The sequence below is a fragment of the Dipodomys spectabilis genome, unplaced genomic scaffold, assembly GCF_019054845.1.
Source record: "Dipodomys spectabilis isolate Male_0828 unplaced genomic scaffold, ASM1905484v1 ptg000365l, whole genome shotgun sequence".
In the NCBI taxonomy this organism is placed as follows: domain Eukaryota; kingdom Metazoa; phylum Chordata; class Mammalia; order Rodentia; family Heteromyidae; genus Dipodomys; species Dipodomys spectabilis.
This window is the reverse complement of record NW_024871042.1, coordinates 4,572,900-4,600,089: the sequence shown is the minus strand read 5'-3', so window position 1 is coordinate 4,600,089 and position 27,190 is coordinate 4,572,900.

The window sequence follows — 27,190 nt, the reverse complement described above, 5'->3', positions numbered from 1 at the left end:
TTTCTTCTTCAGAGAAATTTCTCTTTAGGTCTTTTGCCCACTTATTTATTGGGCAGTTGTTTCTTTGAGGATTTGTTGTTGGGGGGTTTGATTTTTTGAGTTCCAAGTATATTTTAGATATGAGACCCTTGTCCATTGTATGGCTAGTAAAGATCTTCTCCCAATCCGTGGGCTTTCTATTGATCTTGCTAGCTATGTCATTTGCCCTGCCGAAGCTCTGCAACTTTATGCAATCCCATTTGTCCAACCTTTCTTTGATTTGTTGTGTTTCCGGGTCTCTATTCAGAAAATTTAGGCCTGAGCCAAGGAGACCTAGGGTTTCTCCTATTCCATCCTGTAATGTTTTCAGAGTGTCTGTTTTGACTTCAAGGTCTTTGATCCATTTGGAGTTGATTCTGGTGCAGGGTAAAATATAAGGTTAGAATTCTTTTTCTTAATTGTGAAAATACTTTACAGAGGGGTTACAATTACATGGGCAAGATAATGAGTACATTTCTTATCAAGCATTGTAGCCTCCTCCTTTGTTTCCCCTTCCCATCCCTTCCCATCCTCCCCACACCCCGGCACCCTCCCTTGGAATTCTTTATCAAAGCAAATAATAATCTTTGCTCTCCTGCAGCTTCAGATATAGATAAGTTCACAACAAAGAGGAAATCTGGTAAACAAGTATATGAGCAGGTATGTTAGGAGATAAATAATACCAAAAAGTGAATGTAAAGCAAATGAGGTAAACAAAAGTTGGCTGTATAGGATCTAACTCCCATCTTCTTATAACAGGGCTCCCTTTAGTGACTTGTTTGATAAGGGAACGAAGCAGAACAAAGTCTTAGAAAATCTAAGGCAAAGTCAGAAGACTTACAGCTTCCTTCTGGATCTCTTGGAACATTCTCTCTGGGATTTCTGAGGCCCTGTGTAGTAAGTCTGACCTCCCTGTGTCTGCCATACTGTAGAGGCCAAATGGAGCTTCCCTGTGTTACCATCCACCTAAGCCTGGGTCTTCTAGCCATCTCAAAGCCATCCTATCAGATGAGCCTGTCCACCAACAACATGAATTAATGAGTGTAGTAGGTAAAACTAACCCAGTTGTGCCCAATCTAAACTGACCCACAATCAGGAGATATCATAAAAAGAATTTTGTTTACAGCCACTTACGTTTTGGGATGGTTCGTTAGATAGCAATAGATAACCAGAACATGATAATAATGGGGATTTGGGTTTGATGTATACATTACCCTAGGCAAACTGTACATAGGTCATTAGATAATATTATTCCCCATTAGTATCTTTACTAGCCTCACCCGCTCTAAGTTGGAACAATTCAGAAATCAGGGCTCTCCATTAGGCACCGTCTCAGGGATGTGTATAGTGTGTGAATAAAAAATTGATTCTCTTTCTCCTCTTAAAGACAATATCCAAGGAATGACAAGATGGAGGGAGGCTCAGACAGAATAAGAGAAACATTCTAGAGGTCCCAATGGATAAACTGTGAGCTTTGCACTTGAACTTTACCTCCTAATACATGCACACACAGCTTCTCAGACCCCAAAATTTCAAAGACTGCACTTGTAAAGAGCAGAGAGGTTTTCCTGGTATTCATAATCTTATATTACTCTTAGGAAAGTAATTACTGAGATGTCCTATTAATACAGGCATAATTCTCCTGAGAACACTAAGGTGATATGTATTTTTTAACTCCCTCCATTTTTCCTGTCATGACAGGAAAACAATATTAAGAATAAAATGGTTACACTTGGTAAGACAGAAAATTCTAGGAAGAATTTCTTGAAATAAAGTGGAAGTGTGTATTTACTTTGTGATTAAATATTACACATGAAGCAAAATTTTTGTTAGTATATATTGCCTGTAAGGAAGTCAGGATGGCTGAGCGGTCTAAGGTGCTGAGTTCAGTATATATTGCCTGTAGAAAATTATTTCATTATGATATCTCTAAACATAGATATATATATAGATAGATAGATAGATAGATAGATATATAATGTGCTTCAATCATATAGCCCCCATCAACCTCTCCTTTCTCCCTCTTCCATTCTGCTGGTTCCCACCACAGTAATTTCCCTGGATGATAGATAGATAGATAGATAGATAGATAGATAGATAGATAGATAGATAGATAGATAGATAGAAGATAGATAGATAGATAGACAAATATAGATGTTGCATATGAGTAAAAGCATGGTATTGTTCTTTCTGAGTCCAAGTTATTTCATTTTATTTGATGACTTCAGAACCATTCATTTTCTTGCATATGGCATGGTTTCATTCTTCATAATGGGTAAATAATACTCTATTTTGTATATATACCAAATTTTCTTTATCCATTCATCAGTTGAACATCACCTAGGCTGATTACACAGCTTGAATATTACAAATAGTGCTGCTATAAAAGTGATTGCGTACATTGGACCATCATGTCCATTATGCCATTTGCAGGAAAATGGAAGGAACTAAAGGTCACTATTGAGTGAAATACCACAAACTCAGTAGCGAAATACTGCATATATCCATATATGAAGAGAATCTAGATCTATAATAATAAAAATAATGATAAGGATTTAGTGCAAAAAAAACAGCTAGGAAGAGTAGATGCAATAGTAGGCAGAGGGGGAGGTATAGAGGGAGAAGGGAAATATCAAAGGTCAATGGCTGCACAGGTTCATTTCTGGGTCTTCTATTCCTTGTTCTGCATATCTGTTTTATGCAAGTACTGTGCTGTTTGTGTGTGCAGTTTTGTTACTGCAGTATAATTTGAAGTCAGATATTGTGGTATCTCCAGTGTTGTTCTTTTTGTGCAGGATTGAGGAAGCAAAATCTTAGGAAACTAGAAAAAAATTCATTGTATATATCACAATATTAAGAAAAGCAAGGGAAGAGGTAGTCAAAGGAGAGGGTGACACTGATCAAGATGCACTGTATCCATAAACTATTTTGTGAAATAGCAACTTCTTTGTACAACTACTTAAAGATAATTTTAAGACTTAAAAATAGAAAAAAAAACCTCAAACTTACTAATAAGTTAGTGAACTTGAGTAGATATCCTAAAAGAAAAATATTAAGGGTCATTAGGATGATAAGGGTTCTATGAAGATTTGGATGAAATATAAATAAGAAAAAATGAAAAATGTTTAAAATATTATGTTGGGTGAGCTAGAGACATATCTCAGTAGTACAATACTTGCCTGCAATCCATAAACAAGAGACAGTGAAGGTAGGAGAGAGCTCAAAAATAATTATTTGTTTCAAGAAAGAAGAAGTAGTGTGTGACTATAGTCTTATATACTCAAAAAGCCCAGGAAGGAGGATTACTTGACCCCAGGAGTTCAAGTTCAGCTTGCACAGAATAATGAGTAAATAGAATAGAATAAACTATAATATAATGGAATATAATATCCAGTGCTAGAAAGAAGAGACTCTAGAAAAGAAATCACAGGCTGTGCAATTACTTGATTAGCTAAATGCTTTACAATGCCATTTTGATAAAGGGTCCCGGTCGATGTCTGTTCCCAGGTCCAATGAAGAACCAAATCACCTCAACAGCATTCTTCAATCCTATACCACCACCTAATGGCAGATGTTTCTATTGCAGGCAAAGTACCTGAGCTGCCCTCTAATTCTACCTTCTCTTTTTGAGAAGGTACAGTAGTCACTGTACCTTTATATCAGTAGTCACTGATATAAATCCATTATTTACTGAACACCTATAATTTGCCCAGAAAGATGTTTAAGATTTTCGGAAAGTGCAGTCCTATCCTCAAAAGCGCTTGTCAGTAAATACACCCAAGGTTTTAAAAACTATAACTGTAATATGTAATTGGAGTTTTATGATAGGAAATGTCAGTAGTGGACAGCAGGATCCCTGGCTCACCATAAGGAAAGGGAAAAAGGAACCACCAAATCAAGTAGAAATTCATCTGTCTTCATTTTCAGTCTCCTTTGCTGGGCTGATCTCTCAAAGTGAAGGAACAAGGGAAAAAAGAGGCTGAGAATTAACCAGGCACTCGGCTTTTTTTAGTGTCAAGAGCATGGTAGCTGTTACCTTATTTGCCCTTCATAGACACCAGACTCGGAAGAATGGAGGCTACTCAGTGAAGCCAATTGTTCCTGAGCATGGATCCTTACACAGGCCTGAGCCAAATCTCCTGACTAAATGTAAAAGAATACATATCAACCTTTGGAGGGATTTCTTTAATTTGATCCTAAAAATTTGATTCAGCAAGTTGAAGATGGAGGCATCCAAGAATTGCTTGTAGGTAATATAGATGCCTAAGCAATGGACCATCTTCTAAGTCCTGTTCCGGATGCTTCAGATATGAACATCCTTTCCAGTCCCGTGTGGATGCCTCCTTGAATACCATGAACAATAGAAGGGGTGGGAAGCTGCTACTTTACATTTGCCTTTCATTACATTTGCCTTCATGTCAGGCAAATCCGTTTGGGAAAACAGAAACCACACTGTACATTTCCAACAAAGGGAAATTGTTAAGTTTGATTATAATGTAATGGAACAACAAACATGATCACACAAGGTAAGGGACAGAGGCCACTCCACTGGAAGTGCTGGGAGCTACAGTTAAAACTATAGCCAGTATGAGTAATGGGTCTCCACAGATGGAAAGGGGAGCTGTCCAGCAGCAGAAAAAGCCAGAAATGAGATAGGAATCCAGATGCTTTTCATTGCAGAGCTGGGGTGGAATTCTGAGAAGCCAAAAACCAGAGCCTGGAGAGTGCCTTTCTTGGTGGACCTACCTTTCTTGGTGGAATCAAGCCTGAGTAGGTCCTAGGATCAGCCTGATCCTTACTCAGTTCAGAGATTCTGTTGCCATAAGTCAGAGACAAAGCCTGGACAGGAAGATGTTATTGTTGTTCTTGTGGGTAGTAATGAGGTTTAAACTTAGGATCTTACCTGTTCTAGGCAAGTGCTCTCCCAAAGGCAGAGGTTTTTGCTTTTAGGTTATTTTTTACATAGTATCTCTCACTCAGGCTAGTAGAGATTGAGTTTCACCTATGTACATCTCACATGCAACTGAGACTATAAATACATACCACCACATAGGGCTCATCTATTGGGATGGAATATTGCTAACTTTTGTCCAGGCTGACCTTGAACTGCAATTCTCCTATTCTCTGTTTTCCAAGTAGCTAAGATTATAGGTATGAGCCACACTTGGCTTGAAGTGGTCTTCACATGCAAGCAGGGTAAGAACTGAATATAGTAGGGCCGTATGCACTGTTGTATCCTCAGCAATACCACTCTGGCCCAGCAAAGGTGTGTAGAGTGTCTGTGTGTGTGTGTGTGTGTGTGTGTGTGTGTGTGTGTGTGTGTGTTTCAAAAGACCATATATATGAGTAAATAAGCAGTGACAATCTAGAGGCCTCACAGTGACAATATAGAGCAGCCAGGTAGACCAAATGCTTCTGCAGGGCAGGGGAAGTGTGAAGGTCAGTTGCAAAAATAAAGATGCAAGATGAATGTGGGTACCAATTCTAATCTCAAGCCAGACAGCTTTCAATCTGAAATGAGTCAACATTCCAATTCCAAAAGGACAATACAAGTAACTGAGTACATAAGGTGGGAGATTTGCAGCAGTCTGCTCTTTCTGAGGCACCAGCAGGATTTTGACTGTGAGTGCACCCTGGTTTTGTGTCAGCCTTTATCCTAGTAGACAGGGCTCCCTATCTCCTCTTCCCTATGGCTGCCAGTATGCAAGTACTGTAGGTAGGTGGCAAGCAACATTCAAAGTGTTTCCCACTATAGTCCAGTTAATCAATGGTGCCATAGGAGTTATATCTTCCCCTACCTATCCTGCCCTCCCCACCTCCACCTGGTTGGAGGAAATGGTAGCTAATTTTCCCTCATCTGGTTACAAGAGAATAGCTCTGCACAGCTACCAGCTGCCTGTGGAATTCTGAGTAAGCCACAAGTGCCCTTTGTCTCCCACTTCATTTCTCTTCCTCTTCCTTTCATGTCTTTCCCATATCTCTGTCTCTCTTGCAACCTTCCACATATTTCTTTTCTCTCACCATTTCCACTCCTCCTTTCCCATCTTCCTTCCAGATTCTGTGTACACTGGGACCTCGGTTCTACTTTAAGCAAAGACTTCCTTAGACTGCATGCCTATTTCTCCAGGATGCAATAGAACTAAGTACAGACACATCCTTGAGCATTCATCTGGGAGGATAGATGATCTGAGACTTTAATAGAAGAAAGGAGAGCAGCTGCCTAGATTACTCCCCTGAGAAAATTTGGAACTTGGGTTATTTCAAGTTCATATGATAAAGCTGCTGGCAAGGTCACTGCAGCTATTTTTAGTCTAATCTGGGCTTTAATCAGCATTTCTGTTCCCATTGTGGGGTTCTCACATTAGAGAATTCTAGCCTTCTCTATATCACAAGCATGAGGGCTGCTGTGTCTCCCAAGCCCAGGAGAAGACAAGGTGCACATCATCTGGCTGCCTTAATAGTCTTTAGAATTCCAGAATTAGCCACAGTGGCTCCTGTTATGAATGACCTGCAACAGAGACTAACATGGCCTAGTACTACAAAAATGCCCATCAAACTAATCTAAGGAGCATGTAAAAAGCCTCCAGATGCAAGGACCCACCCTCAAGCACTGAATTAGAGACTCTAAGGGCAGAGTCCAGCCAAACAGACCATTATCTTGCTACTAATCTCTGAAAACTACTGCCCTGAAGAAACTTTGCATCTAGAAATGGTATGGGCATTTATCCCTGGCTCACAGAGAGGCCCCTGACCAATGTTTTTCACTCGCTCACATTGTCTACTTAACAGTAAATGCATGTATTTTTAGTCCTATTATATTCATTTATAAATAAGCAAAATATGAAACAGAAAAAAAATAAATCACATCATGTTAAAGTGTCAACCTCACCCTTACTTTTCCTTGCTCCAATTTAGGCAGCATGACTCATTTTCTGACTTCTAGCCCCCTTCCTTATTGTCTCTTATGATTGTCCTAACCTGCTTTTAGTTGAACAAGAACACTTTGGGGAACGCTGTACAAAGAGTATTAAGTGATTCTCTCCTGGGCTTACCTAGCAGTGCATAGCCATCATTGGAACCTGAGTCTTCTCTGCAGCTCCATCTCAGAGAAGGAGCAAATGTCTTGAATCTAAGGACCTCAGCTTTTCCATCTGCATCCCAAGGATGATGCAATCTACCTGCCCTGGACAGCATGGCACAAACCAGAAAAGGTATACGGAGGAGAAGCATGTGGCTCTCCTTTGGAAAAGACAGGATTTGAAACATTCTTAGCCATGAAACCAAGTTCAAATCCCTGTCCTAACTTTTGGCCACCTCCTCTCCCACCCAGTGATTTTTGTGAGGTTCAAAGGTATGTTTGAAGGACTGATGACCGTTTGGTAGAATAGAGGGGTGGTGTCTCTTTGATAGCCTGTAGCCACTCAAAAGAGAACAACCATTTCATCCTTCTTAGCTTGGACTTCTCCAAAAGTAAGGACTTTTGAGATCAAGGCTTTGTACTTGACTTGAACCAATGGATCTGAAAAGTATGATCCCTAGTCCATCAGCCTCAGCACCACCTGAGAATTGACTAGAAATGCATGTTTTCTGTTTCTATCTAACCCAAAGTTGATGGAGAATCCAAAATTATGTGGTGGACCACAACAATCTATGAGATTCTGTTGCACACAAAAATTTGAAGTCTAGTGCCTTTGATTAAGCTGGACTACCTTGCTCACTACTGTTCTGGGAGCTGGGAGGAGACAGAGTGGGTCTCTGTCTCTTTGGACATTGTACTGTCTTCGGGAGGGTTCTTGTCACCTGCAGCAAGAACAGTCATGTGGGCAATCTAAAGGAAAGTTGGATTGGAGGTTGTGGGAAGATAGATTCTAGAAGCTTCCACAGCAAAGAAAAGATGAAAAGAAAGGGAAAGCAAAAGGGGGGAAAGAAAGAAATGAAAAATCAACACAAGAAGGAATGGGGTGGAGGGTAAAGTCCTTTAATGCCTCCCTAGCTTGTTTCTCTAATCTAGCCAGATTTTTTACAAGCCCTAGGCCTGTGGGCAGGCCTTAATTTTCATGGCTGATTTAGCAAGAAAGTTCCAGTGATTGAAAGTTCCTGGTAATCTTTGAAGTCTCCACGTGAAAGACAAATTGTAAGCCCAACCATTTCAATTCAACACCTTTGCTAGCAACAGGTCCCAGTTACTAGATATCTCTGTGCCATCAGTAGAGAGGTGGCACAAGAATTTTGATTGCAGTGAATGGCCCTCCCCTACTCCCATCCAATGGTACATTTCATTTAGGCTCATATATAGTATTTGGATTATCTATCAAGGAACTATCAAGTTCTACTCTATTCCCTTTGCACAGAAACAATCAGGCATTAGTGGGATAGGCAGGGCTTAATTGAAAAGTGATAAAATTGTGTGTATGTGTGTGTGTGTGTGTGTGTGTGTGTGTGTGTGTGTGTGTGTGTGTGTGTGTAATTTGAAAAGTCAGAGCTTTACAGAAATTCTGATAAAACTTAAAAACTTTCCTAAGGAAATGGACTATGTACTGGTAAAATTCTAGGAATATTGGACCAACCCTGAATACCTTGCAGACCATACATATAATCTGGCACATAAGAAGTGAATACTGGGTGAGAAAGCAGTGAACCAGATTAGAAGGGATTCTGGCACAGCAGTTGGGAGAACTGGCTTCCTGCCCTGGGCACATCTTTATTACTGCTTGGGTGATGCAAAAACCACTATTTTCTATCTCTAATATGAGTGTTTCCATATAGTGAAAGAACTGAATAAAATGGAGCTTATATATATTCATATGTATGAATATATATTCATATTCTTCATATATATTTTCATTCTATCCCTGGCTAATCAATGGCCTTGTCTATTTAAAGGAAACTATCCTCAGTGGCAAGCAAGGGTAGATTAATTCATCCATTCATTATTAACTCATGTCAGACAGGCTGTAACACTGAGTGAATTCTGTAAAAAGTTGAGAGATTGAGACTTAGGGTATGTGAGATCTTTGGAATGATGAGGATTCATAGCACAGTGGGAACACAGTGAGACATAGTGGAACATGGTCTTATTACTCACTGGCCAGCTCTTGTATCCTTTAATCAGAAATAAAATCACAGACCTGACCACAAAGAATAATTCCATAATTCAGTCAATCAAGCATTGGACCTCAGATGATCCATTTCTAATTTCTACTTCAACAGACCCATTGACTCAGTGAGATTTATCTTCCTCAACTGTACATGTTTTCCTTCCCAACTCAAATGATCCTGCTAAGTGATTAAAGAGAATAACCCAGTCTAGAACTATCTCTAGGTTTCTTTGACCACTAATTTATCCTTGCTTAAAGATCAAAAATGAAAAATGAAGCCAAAAGTCATATTCAAAAGTTATTTCCTGGTGGTATAATTTTCCAAGCAGGATTTCCTAGGGATTTTTCTCTGGATAGATTTATGATTGGGTCTTTGAAACCCAAAGACTTTAAACAAAAGAGTGTTTGGAAAACTCATACAGGTGTAACCAGACATCAACTGCCTCATTCCTTCCATTTGCTGCTGGTAAAGATAAAGACAGAGTAGTCTCTGTTTATTAAAGAAATCATTCATTAATTGTCCAGCAGCATCTTAGCCAAGTAGGAATAATTGGCTCCATATTTCAAATGAGAAAAATGGTACTCAAGGAAATTAAGTAACATTACCTTGTCACACTGCCAGATCACATGATGAAATATTCAGAAATGTGTCCATTATCAATTGTCATCACTGTGCCCATAACAAAACAGCTCCAAATTCAGCAGCTTTAAACAACTATCTATTACTGCTCCTGAGTCTATGGGTTAGCTTGGACCTTTCTAATAAATTGGTCATGAAGCTTTTCGACTTCTCTATGGGTTTTCTGGCTTTTCTCAGTCAGTTGGTGCGTGATGGTCTGGTCTTCGATGGGGGAAGATGTGAGTCCATTTCATGTGCAACACACTAGCAAGTTAACTCAGGTATGTTCTCGTGCTTGTTGCAAAAAAGGAGGAGACCAATCGCTAGCATTGTTCATGCTTCTGGGTCACCTGTACTAATATCCCATTGGTCAAAGCAAGTCACATGGCTCAGCCAGGAGTTAAGGAATGGACAGAATATCTTTTGTACAGTGGGGAGAGTGAAGTACTGAGGCTATGAGTTGAATCAGTGTGCTATAAGTGGTTCTCATATGCTTACTATCCTTTCTACTTCCATGAATGGAGGTAGACATGGTGCTGTGGTGAGTTTTCTAATGAGGAATGTTTAATATCATAACTTCTGTTGGTGAACAACATTGAAAATAAGCCTGCATGCTAAAGAAGATGAACAGTAATTTTTGTTAACGTGTAAGTGAAAGAGAAAATAGGATATCACTTTTTAAAAAATCTTTGTAAACTTCGAAACAAATAACTTTGGCTTTTTCCCTCCTAAAGCAAATTCAGGATTTCCCTTTGACCAAGTTTAGTCAAAACAAGAAGCCAATATGTCCAACCTTGAGTCATTGTAAAGATACATTTATACAATTTCTAAGAATCCCACCCAGCCACTACAGATCAACTATTTTCAAAGCAATCTTCTTTTTGACCTTCTGGAGTGAGAATAAAATTCAGATTTTCCTAAGAGAAGAAATGAGTTAAACTACAAATCTGAGTTATATTTTTGGGTTACTACATTGAAAGCAAAGACCCGAGGGTGAGTTGATTTTTTTGACACGCTCAGTGCTTACATGGCACCTTGTTATCCCAACACCAAACATCTGAATACTTTGAGTGTTTTATAGACCAAACATTTGGATGCTTAGCCACATTTTTCCATTTTCCATCTGGAGAAGAATGAACACAGTCTGAGGTTTGTCTCCCAGACTTCCTAGGAGGATGTCCTTGGATGCCTTAGAAAAGACAACAATTCAAACCAATACAAATTGCAATGGCTATCCTTAGAATTTTGCAATGGCTCTACTTACAACTCACTGCCTAATTGGCATCCATGTTAGCTAGTCCAGAGCATTGCAGGGAAAATGATGCTGAAAAAATTAGAGATGGAACTGAAGATGTATTATGTGCTCACTGAGTACTGGCACTTTTAGATGTTTTAACACAAACTGGGATACCATTAGCCCCTGTTTTATATTTAAGGAAAATGAATTTCTTTTTTTTTTAATTTTATTTTATTTTATTTGTGAACATACTGTACAGAGGGGTTACAATTACATGGGCAGGATAATGCGTACATTTCTTACAGGAAAATGAATTTCTATGTGGTTAAATGACTTACTCAAAGTTACCTGACTAGTCAAGAATCTCAGCTCTTGAGATAGCTGCAAACATGGTATCTGCCACACAGATGTCATTTTCCAAATATATTTAGTCACAGGCAAAAAAAATTAATTTGGAAGACTCATGAAAGCAAATTTCCCTCTACTATGTGTAGATGCCTGATCTTTCTCCTCTAGTTTCTCTGCCCTGTCCACCCAACAAAGCAATAGACAGTGCAGGACTCACAGAAGAGAAAGCCTTTTCCACAAACACCACCCATTTTCCTTCATACCACACTACATGCTGCTGCTGTTTAGACTCCATGGTCTGGAAAACAAGGGAGATTCCATGACCAAAAGCTCTTGTGTTCAATGGAAAAACTAATCAACTTGAGCTAATTCACTTTTCCATTCTGCCAGTATTGCCGGGAAAAGTGGAAAGATGATCAAAGTGAAAGGGTTTGAAAAGATGTAACAAAGTTTCAGGGGAATGTGCTATATTCATTCAGCTCAGGACTTGACTAAGAATTATAGCTGAGGAGGTGGCACTGGGGCCCAAGTGGTAGAGTGCTCACTTGAGCTGAAGAGCTCAGGGAGTGCCCTGGCCCAGAGTTCAACCCCCACAACCGACAGAAAAGAAAAGGGTAAGAAAAAATTTATAGCCAGGCACCGATGGCTCATGCCTATAATCCTAGCTACTCATGAGGCTGAGATCTGATGATCATGGTTCAAAGCCAGCCCAGGCAGGAAAATCCGTGAGACTCTTATCTCCAACTAACTACCAGAAAACCAGAAGTGGCGCTGTGGCTCAAGTGGTAGAGCGCTTGCCTTGAACTGAAGAGCTGAGGAACAGTACTTAGTTCCAGAATTCAAGTCCACAAGCAAAAAAAAAAATTATTATATCTGATACTCCTAATCTGCAGGCTCAACATGTTTATATTCAATCAACTTGAAAAAATTATATGTATGTACACAATAGATATGTAATATATGTGCATACTATATGTGCACACATATGTATCCATATACACATGCACACACACAGAGAAGGGGTGGGGAGGATTGAATTCAGGACCTCCAGCTTGCTAGGCAAGCATTCTCCCACTTAATCTGTACTGCAAGGACTTTTGCTTTTACGTAGTTTAAAAAAACAAACAACAAAATAAAACAGGGTCTCATGCTTTTTTCCAGGCTTATCTTCAAACTATGATCCTACTACCTTTGTCTCCCAAGTATCTTGTTCTACAATCAAACACCACCATATCTGGATTATACTTTAACTCCAAATCATCTTTTATGAAGAAGACAACTCAGGTAGATTCCTATACAGCCTCTTTCCTGCAATAAATCTTCCCCTCTCTTCCTGGTATTTTCTAAGAGCTATTCTCTTAACAAAGTGAATAAACTCTTTTATCTTATCTGGGTGGTTATACATTTTTCTTTTCCACATTTTTATTAGTATATATTAATTGTACAATGCAGGAGGTTTCAGTGTGGTATTTCTATTCAGGGATTTAATACACTGGTCATTTTCACCCTCTCTTACTATAACATTCCTTCTCTTTTCACTTTTTACTCCTTTTCCACCTTTTGTGCAGTTCCTTAAATGGGTTTCATATACCTTTTCATACATGCATACAGTGTTCTTCAATCATCTTCTGGGTCTCACTAACATTGCCTGACATGGCCTCAATCTGCTGACTTCCTATTTCCACCTAATAAGTAGTGGGATTATACATGTATCACCATGCCTGGTGCTGTATATTTTTAAAAAATATGAACAAATATTGCTGGCAACCAGTTGCTCACACCTATAATATACTAGCTAAATAGGAGGCTGTGATCTGAGAATCAGTCCTGAGGATTTCTGTTCAAAGGTAGTCATTAAGACAAATCTGGAAGACTCTTATGAGTACAAAAGCCTTAAGACAGCATGAAACTCTGAGTTTAAGTCCCTACACTGAGTTTAAGTACACACACACACACACACACACACACACACACACACACACACACACACGGAAAAGTAAAGACTGAACTTTTTTTTGTTGTTGTTGGTTATGAGGCCTGAACTCTGGGCCTGGGCACTGTCCCTGAGCTTCTTTTTGTTCAAGGCTAGTGCTCTACCACTTTAGCCACAGCACCACTTCTGGCTTTTTCTGCTTATGTGGTGCTGAGGAATAGAACCCAGGGTTTCATGCATGTTAGGCAAGCACTCTACCACTGAGCCGCCTTCCCAGCCCAAGACTGAACATTTTTTTTTGTCATTATTCCACAAACAATGAAGTATAACAACTATCCACACAGTCCTTACATTTTGTTAGGCATTGAAAGTAATCTAGAGATGATTTAAACTATTAATTAAGGTATAAATTATATGAAAGTACCATACCATTTAATTTAAAAAAAAAGACTTGAACATCTTGATATCTAATAGGGGTCCTGAAATCAACCTATCATAGATACCGAGTACTGAGTAAATCCAGAACAAATAAAGTGCTACATCCATGCCTAGAATCAACTAGAATAATAACTTGGCCTCCCCAAACTGGCCTCATTTTCAACATAAGCATTTTACATTCAACCTGAAGCATTAACCTTGATGACTGACCTGGCTTCTCTTTGTGTTTGTGGGGAAATTTTAGGAGTTAGATCCATGTTTACAGAGAGTGACTGGCCTGAGCTATATACCAGTCTGACTGACCTTAAAGGAGTTTCTTAAACATAGCTGGCCTCTTTCTGGCTAGATGTCAGGAAGACTGTGACAAAATGGTTCATGACTTCATTAGAATGTCACAAGTATTCATACATCAATGGCCAGAATCAAGACCATCACAGAACGGCAGAGAATGTTTCCAACTATTTATTGAACAAAAGATTAATATCCACAATATATAAAATATAAATATATAAAATATAACAATATAACAAAAGCTCAAAATGTAAATGTTAAATGATTACTTAATAGACAAGTAAATTCAACAGTTCTCAAAAGATAAAATACAAATAGACAATAAATACATGAAGAAATATTCAACATTCTTAGCCATAAAGGAAATATAAAACAAAATGACAAAAGAAACAAACAACAAATGCTAGTGAGGATATATGGTGGATAAAGCAACCCCAATACACTGATGGAAAGAATGTAGATTCATGCAACCACTGTGGAAATCAGCACAGTGTTCCTCCATACTATGAAAAATATGATACGATTCTGCTATACCACTCCTGGGCATATATCCAAAAGAATTATACACAATAACACACTCCTGTTCACAGAAGCACTATTCCCAATAGCCAAGCTATCAAATCAGCCTAAGTGCCCAATATCCAATGAGTAAGAAAATGTGCTGTATATATATATATATATATATATATTTATATTTATATATATACATACATACATATATACAGACATATACACACAATGGAGTATCATTCATCAATAAGAAATGAAATTATGTGATTTTTCTGGAAAATGGACAGAGCTGGAGGTCAACATGCTGAACAAGATAAGCTAAGTTCAGAAAAACAAATACATGTTTCTGCTCAATCGAGATCTAATAATGTTATTACCTTAGTAGTAATAATAATAACAGGCATCAATTCAAGAGAGGGACTGTTTGACAGGAACCAGCGAGAGGATAGGAGGAAGTGATTTGGATTAATATGATTAAAATAAATTATATGCATATGAAAATAGCATAATTAGATCCATTAAAATGATTCAAAAGGAGGAAGACTAGAGGAGGGTTAAGAAAGAGTTATAGAGGAGGCGCATTTCATTAACATGCAATGTAGGCATGTGTGAAAATACTTCCGTGAAACTCCTTCTCAGTAATAAATTTACGGTATTCATGAGTCAGGGTAGCTCCATGCTTTATCTCTGCTAATTAGACAGAAGGGCAGCTGTGCTCAAAGTGGAATGTTCCCAATAACTAGGATGTTACATGCATCCTCCTCTAGTCAAGTAGACTGCTCAGAACTGTAAGATAATAGAATGTCACCTGATTCCTCCAAACCCAATTCCTGAACTATAAAATGGAAAAACACACCTACTCAAAGCACAAGGATTACACTCAAAAACCTAACAAAGATATTCCTTTTTACTACTCTTTTTTTTCTTGAGTGGAGGAAACCAAAGTGACATTGAGAAGGGATGAGCCGAACTACTGCAAACCCCCACCATTTTCAAGGCCAACTTTGTGCCAGAAACTGTGCTCCTATCCATCTTCTCTCTGTTTTAAGAAAGGTCCATAGAGCTGCCTGATCTATTGTTTGCAGATAAAGACTTACTCAGGTTGGCTTCATTCAAAGAAAAACTTAACAGAGGTGTTATGTTGAATGTTGGTATTGGTATGGAACCAATCACCCAGAAAGTAGAATCCAGAATCAGATACTTTCACATGAACAAACTACTTCCATATATTGAAAGGAAGGTATTTAACTATAGGCACCTCCTTACTCTGTGCTTGACAGTGTACCAGACCACTATCAGGCTCTAGACAAGTAGAAACCTTGTTCTTCAGGAGTCCAAAGTCATTTACTTAATCCATCCATCAACACACCAATGCATCCATTCATCCAAGTACTATCCATAAATCCAACAGACCAAACATTTATTCATTCAAATGTATTTACTGAGTTCTTATTATATAAGCTCCATAGGTTTATCAACACAAAAGTCAAGCTTACTCTGAATTACATAAAATATAGTAATTTAACAAGGGAAAAGAGTTTAGAATCAATATAGTAGAAGCTATACTAACCATAAGGTAAAGTCAAAATCTCTATAAACAATCTAAGCAATGGATGTTAAAAGGTGTACTTTTATTCTTTGGTTTAATAAATTTATTTCAAGAAATGTATCTGAATATAATCATTGCATATTTAATTAGCCAGACATGTGTGAAGATTTAGTTATGTGTTATTCCTTGTTACTTTATTTAGAAATAAAAAAGATATAACCCAAATAGCCAGTGAAGGATGAACTAAATAAGTTATGGTTCCATCACACACTAGAATATTACATGGGCATTAAGGATTATGTTCTACACTTGTTAAGTGGAAAAAATCTCAGGTCATTAAACAATATAGTAAGATCTTGCTTTTATTGTTCAATAATGTTTCATTATATAGATGAATAAATATCCCACACAAAACTAGATCCTCTTCAGGCTATAAAAGTTCACTCAACACCAAGCCAGGATTGAAGATAAATGTATGATTTTACAGAAGTTTTCTGATGGGGCATAATAGTAATAGTATTTCTTTAATACTTCAGTCATCCTTTTCTTCAAAATTCTACTCCATACTGTAGCTACTTAGCTATCCTCTTATTCACTTTTTTTATTATTGTGAAAATACCATACAAAGGGGTTACAATTACATGGGCAAGATAATGAGTGCATTTCTTATCAAGCATTGTTGCCTCCTCCTTTGTTTCTCCTTCCCATCCTTCTCTCATTCACTTTTGATCTCGTTTATCTCTCCCCCATACTCAAGATTTTCAGCCTTTCTTCCTTCCCTAATTCACTACTCTCTTCTCAGTAGTTCTCTCTTTTCCATCTGCCCCCTGCTCCCTTTCTCTTTCTTCTTCTTCCCTCCTATTTCTCTCTTTTCTCCCTATTTCTCTCTCTTCTCTTCTTTTCTATATCCTTCCCAATTCTTTACCTCTGTCTTCAGGATACCCTCTTTGAGAGTATCTACATAACCTTTCTTCTATAGATGATGCTGTTCTTCCTCAAACATGTCCAATTTTTTTCTTTTTTCTTTTTTTTTTTTGGTGGTTGTAGGGCTTGAACTCTGGACTTGGGCACTGCTCCTGTGCTCTTCAGCTCAAGGAGAGTGCTCTACCCCTTGAGCCACAGCACCACTTCTGGTTTTCTAGTGATTTATTGGAGATGGGTCTCACTGACTTGCCTGCCTGGGCTGGCTTTGAACCATTATCCTCAGATCTCAGCCTCCTGAGTAGCTAGGATTACAGGCGTGAATCACCGGCGCCCAGCCTCCAATTTCTTTTTTAACCATCTCCCCATCCAGAAGTGCAAAGATTCTTTTCAAGAAGAAGTGGTAAATTCAAGCCCTTATGATTTAATAATTTAGCATATTTCTCATATTCATTGTTAATATTCTATATAAATATTACAATTAATAGTAATTTGATTCTATTTGCTTATTCAAATTTTTCTTTGATTTTTCTTTTTTTAATATATATAAGGATACTGTACAGACGGGTTACAATTACATGAGTACATTTCCTATCGAGCATTGTTACCTCCTCCTTTCTTTTTCCCCTACTATCCCTTCTGTCCCTACCTCCCCAGCTCCTCTCCCCACCCCCTGAAGTTGTAAAGTTCGTTTTCAACATAATGTCTTGTACATCTCATTGATACAATGGGTCAGCCTGCATCCTTATTTCAGCATTTTGTTATTTCCCTTCCCCTCCCCAAATTTGAAAAATGTATATACAAGATGCAGGAAACCAGAATCAAATACAATGACAACAGGGGTTATAGCATGGAGGAAGGACACAAAAGAAACAATAAAAAAAATCTCATAGTATATTGTAAGTACATTAAAAGCAACAGTGACAAAGAGAAAACCTCTTGTGTCTCTACCTTGGGGTTCTTTTCGCTTAGCATCATCTTATATGGTCATATGTACATAGCTTTTGACCTCTTCTGCTTGTCCTAGACGTAAACTAACTATGATAGTTGTGCTGGTAGCTTTAGTATGGCCTTGTTTGTGATTGAGTAAATGCTTAGAAATGGGATTGCTGGGTCATAGGGAAGCTCTATGTGTAGTCTTTTGAGGAACCTCCATACTGCTTTCCAAAGTGGTTGAACAAATTTACACTCCCACCAACAATGGTTTCTCTTCAGCCAGGCGCCAGTAGCTCATGTCTGTAATCCTAGCTAGGCGCATGTCTGTAATCTTAGCTACTCAGGAGGCTGAGATCTAAGGATTGCAATTCAAAGCCAGCCTGGGCAGGAAAGTCCATGAGACTCTTATCTCCAATAAACCACCAGAAAACTGGAAGTGACGCTGTGGCTCAAGTGGTAGAGTGCTAGCCTTGAGATGAAGAGCTGAGGGACAGCACCCAGGCCCAGAGTTCAAGCCTCATGACCAACAAAAATAAATAAATAAATAAAAATAAAATGGTTTCTCTTCAGATTGTATAAATCTTTTGCCTTTGATTTTTCAAATGTAAACTTGCAATTTATTTTTTGTTTTTGGTGCCTGTCCTGTAGCTTGAACTTAGGGCCTAGATGCTGTCTCTGAACTTTTTTACTCAAGACTAGTACTCTACCACTTGTTTTTTTTTGTTTGTTTTTTGTTTTTCAGAGTTTTTGTTGTTGTTGTTTTTTGGTGGTTACTTGAGATAAGAATCTCTCCTGTTGTCACTGTACTTGATTTTAGTACCCTCATCTTGTATATACATTTGTCCAATTTGGGGAGGGGAAGGGGAATAACAAAATGCTGAAACAAGGACACAGGATGACCCATTGCAACAATGATACCCACAAGACAGTATATTGGAAACGAACTTTACAACTTTTGGGGGTGGGGAGGAGTGAAGAAGGTGGGGAAGGGATAGTGGGAGAACAACAAGGGAAGGAGTAACAATTCTGGACAAGAAATGCACTCATTGTCTTACTCATGTAACTATAAGCCCTCTGTACAACATCTTTACAATAAAATTAAATTAAAAATAAAAAGAATCTCATGGTCTTTTCTGCCTGGACTGGCTTCAAATTGCAGTCCTTAGATCTCAGCCCCATGAGTGGCTAGGATTACAGGCCTGAGCCAACAGTGCCTGGCTTGTTGCATTAATTTTTAAGAACATTCACAGGAGGCTTCATAATTTCTTTAGGGAAGATTATTAGACTTCTAAATGTGGTAGTGTCCAATATTTTAAAATATAATACATTAGGCAAGCTGGGCACCAGTGGCTCACGCCTGTAATCCTAGCTACTCAGGAGGCTGAGACCTGAGGATCAAGGTTCAAAGCCAGCCCTGTCTCCAATTAATCACCAGAAAATTGGTCATGGCGCAGTGGCTCAAGTGGTAGAGTGCTAGCCTTGAGCTGAATTGCTGAGGGACAGTGCCCAGACCCAGAGTTCAAGCCCTATGACCAACCAAAAATTAAAATTAATGCTACAGTCAGGCACTGGTGGCTCATGCATATACTCCTAGCTACTCAGGAGGCTGAGATCTGAGGATCACAGTTTGAAGCCAGCTCAGGCAGGAAAGTCCAAGAGACTCTTATCTCCAATAAACTATTCAGAAAAAGCTGAAAGTGGTGCTGTGGCTCAAGTGGTAGATCACTAATCCTGAGCAAAAGAAGCTCAGGTACAGCACGTAGGCCCTGTGTTCAAGCCCCAGGATAAGCACAAAATTAAAAAATATATAATTAATGCTACAAAATGTTGAATGCCTTCCAGAGAAGTCCTGGCCTACCACATGTCTCTAGAAACATCCAAGCCATGGGATCTCTTCTCAGCTAAAAAATTCCCATCTCCTTCTGTCCTACTGATATTCCCATGGCAGCCATAGAGATGACAGATTTCTTATAGACACATGCTACTACATGAAAGGGGCTTCTGTTCTCATGTTCTGTGTGATAGACAACTTGCTTCAGAATCACTCAGGTACTTGGTAGACCTGGCCATTTTACCCACTCAACCTTTGTCTTTCACTTTTTAGACATGCATGTGTGCACACACATACACTGCTCTCACAACTTAAAACTATGGCTATGTTATAACTGGATTTTTAGTGTCGTATTACCCTCTTCAGACACCTCTGTTTGAATACAATGAGGACACGCATAACTGATACTTCTCAGCTCCAATCCCACACCTGATGATACAGCGATGCAAATCCTCCCTGATTTCATTCCCATTCTTGGAGATGTTTCACAGATGCAAAAGAACAAACATCTCCCATGTTCTCCTTGTAAGAGTCCCTGTCTGCCACTTTCAACACTGTCTTGTGTAGACAACCTCATGTGTACTTCCCCTCCCAGAACTTACAGATTCTATTTCACAAGGTTCCAGAAAGGAACAAGATCCCACTCTCCTTGTCTGTGCTGCATCTTGTTGCTGGACCCTGAAACGTGGCTTCTTGTGCTCAGCATCTCATAGAAGCACCCCAGAAAAAAAAAAAAAAAAACACTAGATTTTTTGCCTTCTGTTTCCAGATCTCCAACTGGGGATTCTAAACAGTCACAGAGGATAAACAGGAAGACAACTCCCTCTCTCCTCCCTCCATTTCATCTCTTTTTCTTTTCCTACTCCAAATCTTCTATTTTAGTCAATTGTCTGTTAATGTAACAAAATGTCTGAGATAAATCAACCGAAAATGAGGGGGGGGGAATCTATATTGGTTCACAGCTTGCAGATTTTAGTCCATGATCATTTGGCACCATTGTTTTGGGGCAAGTATATCATGGTGGGAGCCTATAATGAGGATACATCTCATCTCATGGTGAGCAGGCAGCAAAGAGAAAGAAGAGGCACTGGGTTCTCAATATCCTCTTGAAGGGCCCATCCCTGATGATCAAACTTTTTTTCCAGTTGGCCTTCTAAAAGTTACATCTCTCAATACATCTCTCAATAGCACTGCAGGTTGAGGACCATATCCTCAAATACATGGGCTTTCGGGGGACATTTAAGGTCTGAACTATAGAAAGAGAGAATTCATAAACTATATGGACTACTTACTTGGCTTCCACAAAGTCTCTATTTGCACATTTTGAGATCTACAGCAGCTATTAAACTATGTGGAAAGCACAAACAACAGTGTCTCTGAGGAAGGGGGACTTGGCACACTGAACTTCTGATCACAAGGTGACAAACTTGTATCTTGCTTTCTCTCTGGCTGGCTCAAACACACTATCAGAAGTTTGCAGGCATTACCTTCACTTGGTCCCCTAGAAGTTGACTGTGAGATAAGCAAATGATTCACTTGGATGTTAACCCCAACAAACACATAGGAAAGCAGGGTGTTGAGACAGGAAAGACAGAAAGCCAAAATCAAATATGTTGGTAAGTCAGTTCATGCTATGGCAAACTGGGATGCAATCATGTTGGGGAACTCTGAGAGATCATTCAAACATGCTTCAGAATTTTCCCATACATGGAACAATGAAGTAGAGGTTAATCTCTAAGTTCCACCTGGTCTGTTCCACAAAAGCCTTCAACATGCAAAGAAGAGAGTTACAAGTGTTTGCATTAGGAAGCCATCAAAATGCACTGGAAAAGCAAAGACTGAGGGATTGTGGGTGGGTACCAACAGTATCTGCCTAAGCCATTATGAGCAAAGCACCAAGGCTTCTATCATCATGACACTTGTGGCACCTGTCATCTGACTGTTCTAAGGAAGTCAGCTAAATAAACACAAAGGTCCGGAGGCAGGACCTTGCAAAATTGAGAGATGAAGTAAGAAGGAGGGCAACAAATTTGAGCATGTGTGCCTTTCCAGACCACAGGGAGGACTGATTTTACTCTGTGTAAAATGAGAAGCCACTGCATGGTTACAGAAGAAAAGCACAGTCCAATCTATGCTTTGAAGTGAACTGCTTGTAGCAATACTTATAATGTTGTGCTGAGAAAGGAGGTAGAGGTGGTGGCCAGTTAGGAGAATGCCATGGTCCTTCAGGTACTGTGGCCTGAGCAGTGTGATGGCTATAAGAAATGGGCACACCTTGGTGTATTTTGAAGATTAAACCAGGATTTTCTGATAAGTTGCATGAGTATGAAAAAAAGGAAAACAATCCAGAGTAACAAAAATATTTTACCCCCCTCCTTTCTGGAAGAGTTAAGTTTCCTCTAACTGAGACAGGAAAGAAGGGGAAGAGGAGAGAAGGAGGGGATGGGAAGGTTATGGCCTTGTCATTGGATATGTGACATGTACCATGTCTGTTGGGCACTTGAATGAGCATGCCAGGTAGACACGGCATGCTCTGACATTCAGGGATGAGATCAAGGATAGATGCAGAAGCTTGGAAGCAAAAATGTACAATAACCCCATTCTACTTCCTGGTTACCATCACTGGGCTTAGATAGATGGCTGTAAGTTAACAGGGAACCCCATGGTTATCCACAGAAGTCTTTAAGTCTTTGAAGAACCCAGCAGATTTCCTTCATCAGGGGAACCATTCTGACTTCTACTCAGCTTCCAGTTCTCTGGGTCCAGGACTGAGCTTCAATTCTTACCATCCTCCTCTCTCTGTAGATGCCCCCAGTGATTGACACCTGGAAGAAGCAGCACCTGTGAAAGACTTCTCTGTTTCCAGCCCATGATACTCCCACTCTGGAATACCATCATCTTTCTGACCTTAGGCACTTTCAATTTTAAGTAAGTTGAGTAGACATTGTCCTTGTTATGCAACATGGAGCCCCATCCAATGATCGGGTTACATTCCGGGATGCTCTGGCATGGGTGGGTCATCTGTACCTCTGCCAGGACCCTGAGAGGGAGGCTGGGGGTATTCCTACCCAAAACAAAACCCAAAGCTTCTCTTAAGAAGAAGAACCATCTGTGGCAAAGTCCCGTGAGAGATCCAGTCCCAGACAGTAACAGAATCAGGCCCAATTGGACATGGGTGAGTTGACCAGACTAACCTGGCATCAGAAAGCCACATGCCTTTTCCAGCTAGCTGTCTAGAGATGCTTTGAGGCATATCAGAAAAGAACCTGGGTCTGCAACTTCTCTGATACTTGGAACTGCTGCATTTTTATGTTTTATGGGAAGTGTTCTCATCCAAAAAGTCCTGGGTTTCCGAACAGGAACACAGTGTGTCTGCTTCAAACACTTGGCCCTTGGAGATGTTCCATATCTCCAGCCTATAAACCGTGATCTAAAACAGCCTGAAATGCTCACGTCTACTTCCAGCAAAATGGAAAACAAGCAGTTGGGTGATTTTGTCTGAGCAATCGCTCATTGCCAAATATGTGCTGCAGAAACATTGTCCCTAAACTCCACCCAAGAGCTCCAGCATCTCCCACCAGATTACATTTCTCGGCTAAGGAAACTGGGTCCAGTCCATTTGTTCTTCAGAACTGTATTTCACACAGACTTATCTAACTATCTAACTATCTACGGCATTCTGGTTCTCTGTGGAACAATCAGAACTCCAGCCTCCACATAGCTTTTTTTCTTATAAATTTTTTTTTTTAATTTAAATCCTTTCTCTTTTCTCTGAGTGTTTTAGGGTATTAGGTAATATTACTACAGAAGTACTTAACTTAAAATTTTGGTTTGGTAAAGAAACTCTGTGTTTCTCAGATCCTTGAGATAGGAGAGGACCAAAATGGTATAGTAGAAATGTAACTGACTAGGTGAGAAGGTGGGCCATCATCTTGACTCTGGGGCTTGAGCAGATTTCTAAACTCTCTAGGGCCCTATGCTATCCCATAGAAAATGTGGAGGTATAAATACAAATGCCTCCAGGTAAGAGATCCTATGTTGTATCCAACTGCATGCCCCTAACTAGCTATAAACCAGCTGATCCCTCTCTAATGTAGCTAGACCACAGCATTGCCCTTCTAGTCCTAATAATCCAGCATTCAAGAAGCAGGCTGCAAGGAAGACCTGGAGCAAAACCTCCAAGGACTTTTCTACAACCCAGATCCTGTATTCCATTCCCTTTCTCTCATTTTTACCCCCAATTATAAAGGAACTAGAAATTTTATCCACCTCTGAGACTTTTCCAGAAAGAATTCTGGCAATGTAAGTGGAATTGAGGGAAAATATATATTCATTGGAGGAAGCTCCATTCCATCTACTTGGCTTCTATGTTTGAAGAGCTGAGACACTAGAGACTAGGCTGATGCTATTCCCCATATAACTTTGATTATTGAAATCAAAATGAAAAGTAATGGCAAGGAAGTTCAATTCATTGAAGAAAGAGTCATTGTCTACCATGTGTTGGGCCCTGGACCTCAGAAATGGACAAAATGAACAAGAATCCACTGAATTTAGGTTTTCATGGGAAAGAGAAGTAAGAAAGCAATAGACAGAACACCTGTGTCAGATGGTGATAAGTGAAAAGGAGAAAAAAAAATGAAGTCAGAAAGTAGAAAGAGTTTCAAGGAAGATTTTAATAGTAATTAGGGTCAAAGATGGGAAAGGGGGGCATCCTGAGTCTCAATTACCCTGTGTTAACACACATGGTTCAGAATGAAAATAATGGTCTTTGAAGAGGGATGCTAGTTCTCATTCTTGGACCACCTGCCTTTCTTAGAATTTGGGAAATAGACCTAACAAATCTGGCTTGCCAGTTGAGAAAGAAATCAGGAAAATAATTCCATTCACAAAAGCCTCAAAATTATACCTTGAAAGTACTTTAAGTAATAAGGTAAAAGACTTCCACAACAAAAACTATAAAATCTTAAAGAAAAATAAAAGAAGACATCAGAAGATGATGTTCATGGATTGGCAGACCAATATTGTGAAAATGGCCATTTTGCCAAAAGCACTATACAGATTCAATATAATACCCATCAAAATTGCATTCTTCACAAAAATAGAATAACTTTCAAAGACTCATATAGAAGCATAAAAGACCTCAAAGAGCAAAAGTAACCTTGAGAAAAAGAGCAATTCAGAAACTATCACAGTATCAGACTTCAAATTACACTACAAAGCCATAGTAACAAAAACAGCATGGTAGGTTCTGGGAAGAGGGCGGAGGAGAAGCTGGAATCTGAACAAGCTCTTGCATAGAAAGCAGTTTTAGAGTTCCAGTGAACAGTCCTAAGCCAGAGAATCACACCAAGTGTGCCATCACAGGACAGAGAGTTAGTCAAGAGAGGGGAAGCCAAGAAGACACATCTGAGCGCTTGCCGCTGCGGTGGCAGGGTCGCGGTGGCGACCACCGCCGCAGGGTCATACCTGAGACACAGGGAGTCTGGGACGAAGGAGCCAGACGCAGCGGACGAGCGGATTCTACTCAACACCAGCAAGAACTGACAAGGAGCAGACATCTTCATCCTGCAGTTTGCAGACCAGAGATGACCCAGGATCCAAGACTCGGTGTGAGTAGAAGCCCAACGTCCTCACTCCTTCTCAGGGAGCAGAGGAGGGAAGGCCACCCCTCCCCCCCAGCACCGGTGATCTCCATCTTGGATACTGACAAAGCTCGGAGGAGCGGCTAGCTCCAGCTCAGGCCTTGGAATAAAACGAGTCATTTAGCAGGTCACAAGAACTTAATGGCGAAGTGACCTCACAGACTCAGTTCCATCCAGGGAAAAGTCACCCAGCTCAGGCGCCAGCCATTGGAGTGGCTCTCCTCACTGGGTAACCAAAGCCAGAGGCTGCCCCTGCCTCTAGCAGCCACCACAATCAATTGAAAAACAGAAACCCTGAGAATGGCTCCAGGCTGGGCGCTGTGAGTTTTTTCACAAAATAGCCCCAGGGAAAAGCTACTGTTTGTTGAAAGGCCTCAACTCTACCCAGAACCTAGCCTCATCATTGCATCCCCCTTTTGTGATTCTCAAAGCAGATCACCCTCCCAGTAAACTAACCTGGGAGGGGGAACTCAAAATCTTGGGTAAAGCAGAGCATTTTTCTGCCTGTTCCAACAAACTGACTTAAGAAACCAATCAAGCCACAGGACCTCAAGCTGACCAGAGACTCCAACAAGAGGCTGGTTACAGACAAAAGGGAGATACAGGATTCTTCCCACCTCTCCCAAAAAAAAAAAAAAAAAAAAATCAAAGAACTTTTTTTTTCTTCTTCTTCTTTTCTTTTTTTTTTTTGTTTTTTGTTCTTTGTTACCTTATATATATAAAAAAAATTTTTTCCTTTTCTAAAACTTTTATTAATCTTTAATTTTTGCCTCTTCTGAAAAAATAATTGTTTTCCAGTAACTTTTTTTTCTCCTCTTATAATTTTTATTTTAGGAATACGTGAATGTGCATTTTCCTTTCTTTTCTTGTCTTCTTTCTCTTTTTCTTTCATTCTTAATTATCTTTTTGTTTTTTGTCTAGCTCTACTGAACTTCTGATCTTTTCTTCTCACTTTCCTATCCTTTCCACCTTTTCCTCTTTTGTTCTTCTTTATGTGACTTAACTCTTGTCCTGCACATCCTCAGATAAACCCGTAGTTAACTAGTAGACCCTATCCCCCATTGTGTACACACTTAATCCACAAATTTATTACTCAATTCAAAACCTCTGAGACTTAAATTCATTAATAGCAGTACTACCTCTTTATACCTATATAATATTTTAAGCATTTTTTTAAAGTTTTTCACATCTCCTCTATGTCCCTCCCTTTCTCTCAATATATTCACATTCCTCTCTAAATAGATGGTCTTTTAATCTCTATAATAACATTAATTTTTACGTTTCTATTTTTTTTCTGGTCTCTTTTCATTCCCCTTTCCCTTTCTTCTTTCTCTCTCTCTCTCTACTTGCATCCTACCCAACCTATTTCCTGCATTGTGATTAGGACATAGTTAACTCTCCCTGTGCCTCCCCACACCAATCTATTCCTATTTTTTACCCACATCTCTTCCTAACCCTAATAATTTCTGGTTTTCCAAATTCTTCTCTACAGTTCGAAGTCCTTTAACATATAGTTCTTTGATGTCGAATAGATGTATCTGTTGAACTAGATTGTATCTGTAGACTATTGACTGTACAAATGCAAACTTTGGTTGATGGTTGCCTTAAGATAGTGTTCTAGCACAAAACTGGTGCTATCTTCATCTCAAATGGGCAGAGTAAGCCGGAAAAACACAAGAAAAATGCAAATTTGGGTATCTCAATTCCCAATCTTGATAATCAGGGGTTAGAACAGATAATGAATAATCCAGGGGAGAGTTCCCAAATAGCTCTACAAACACTGCTGGCAAACATGATAAATGAGAAGTTTGACAATGTA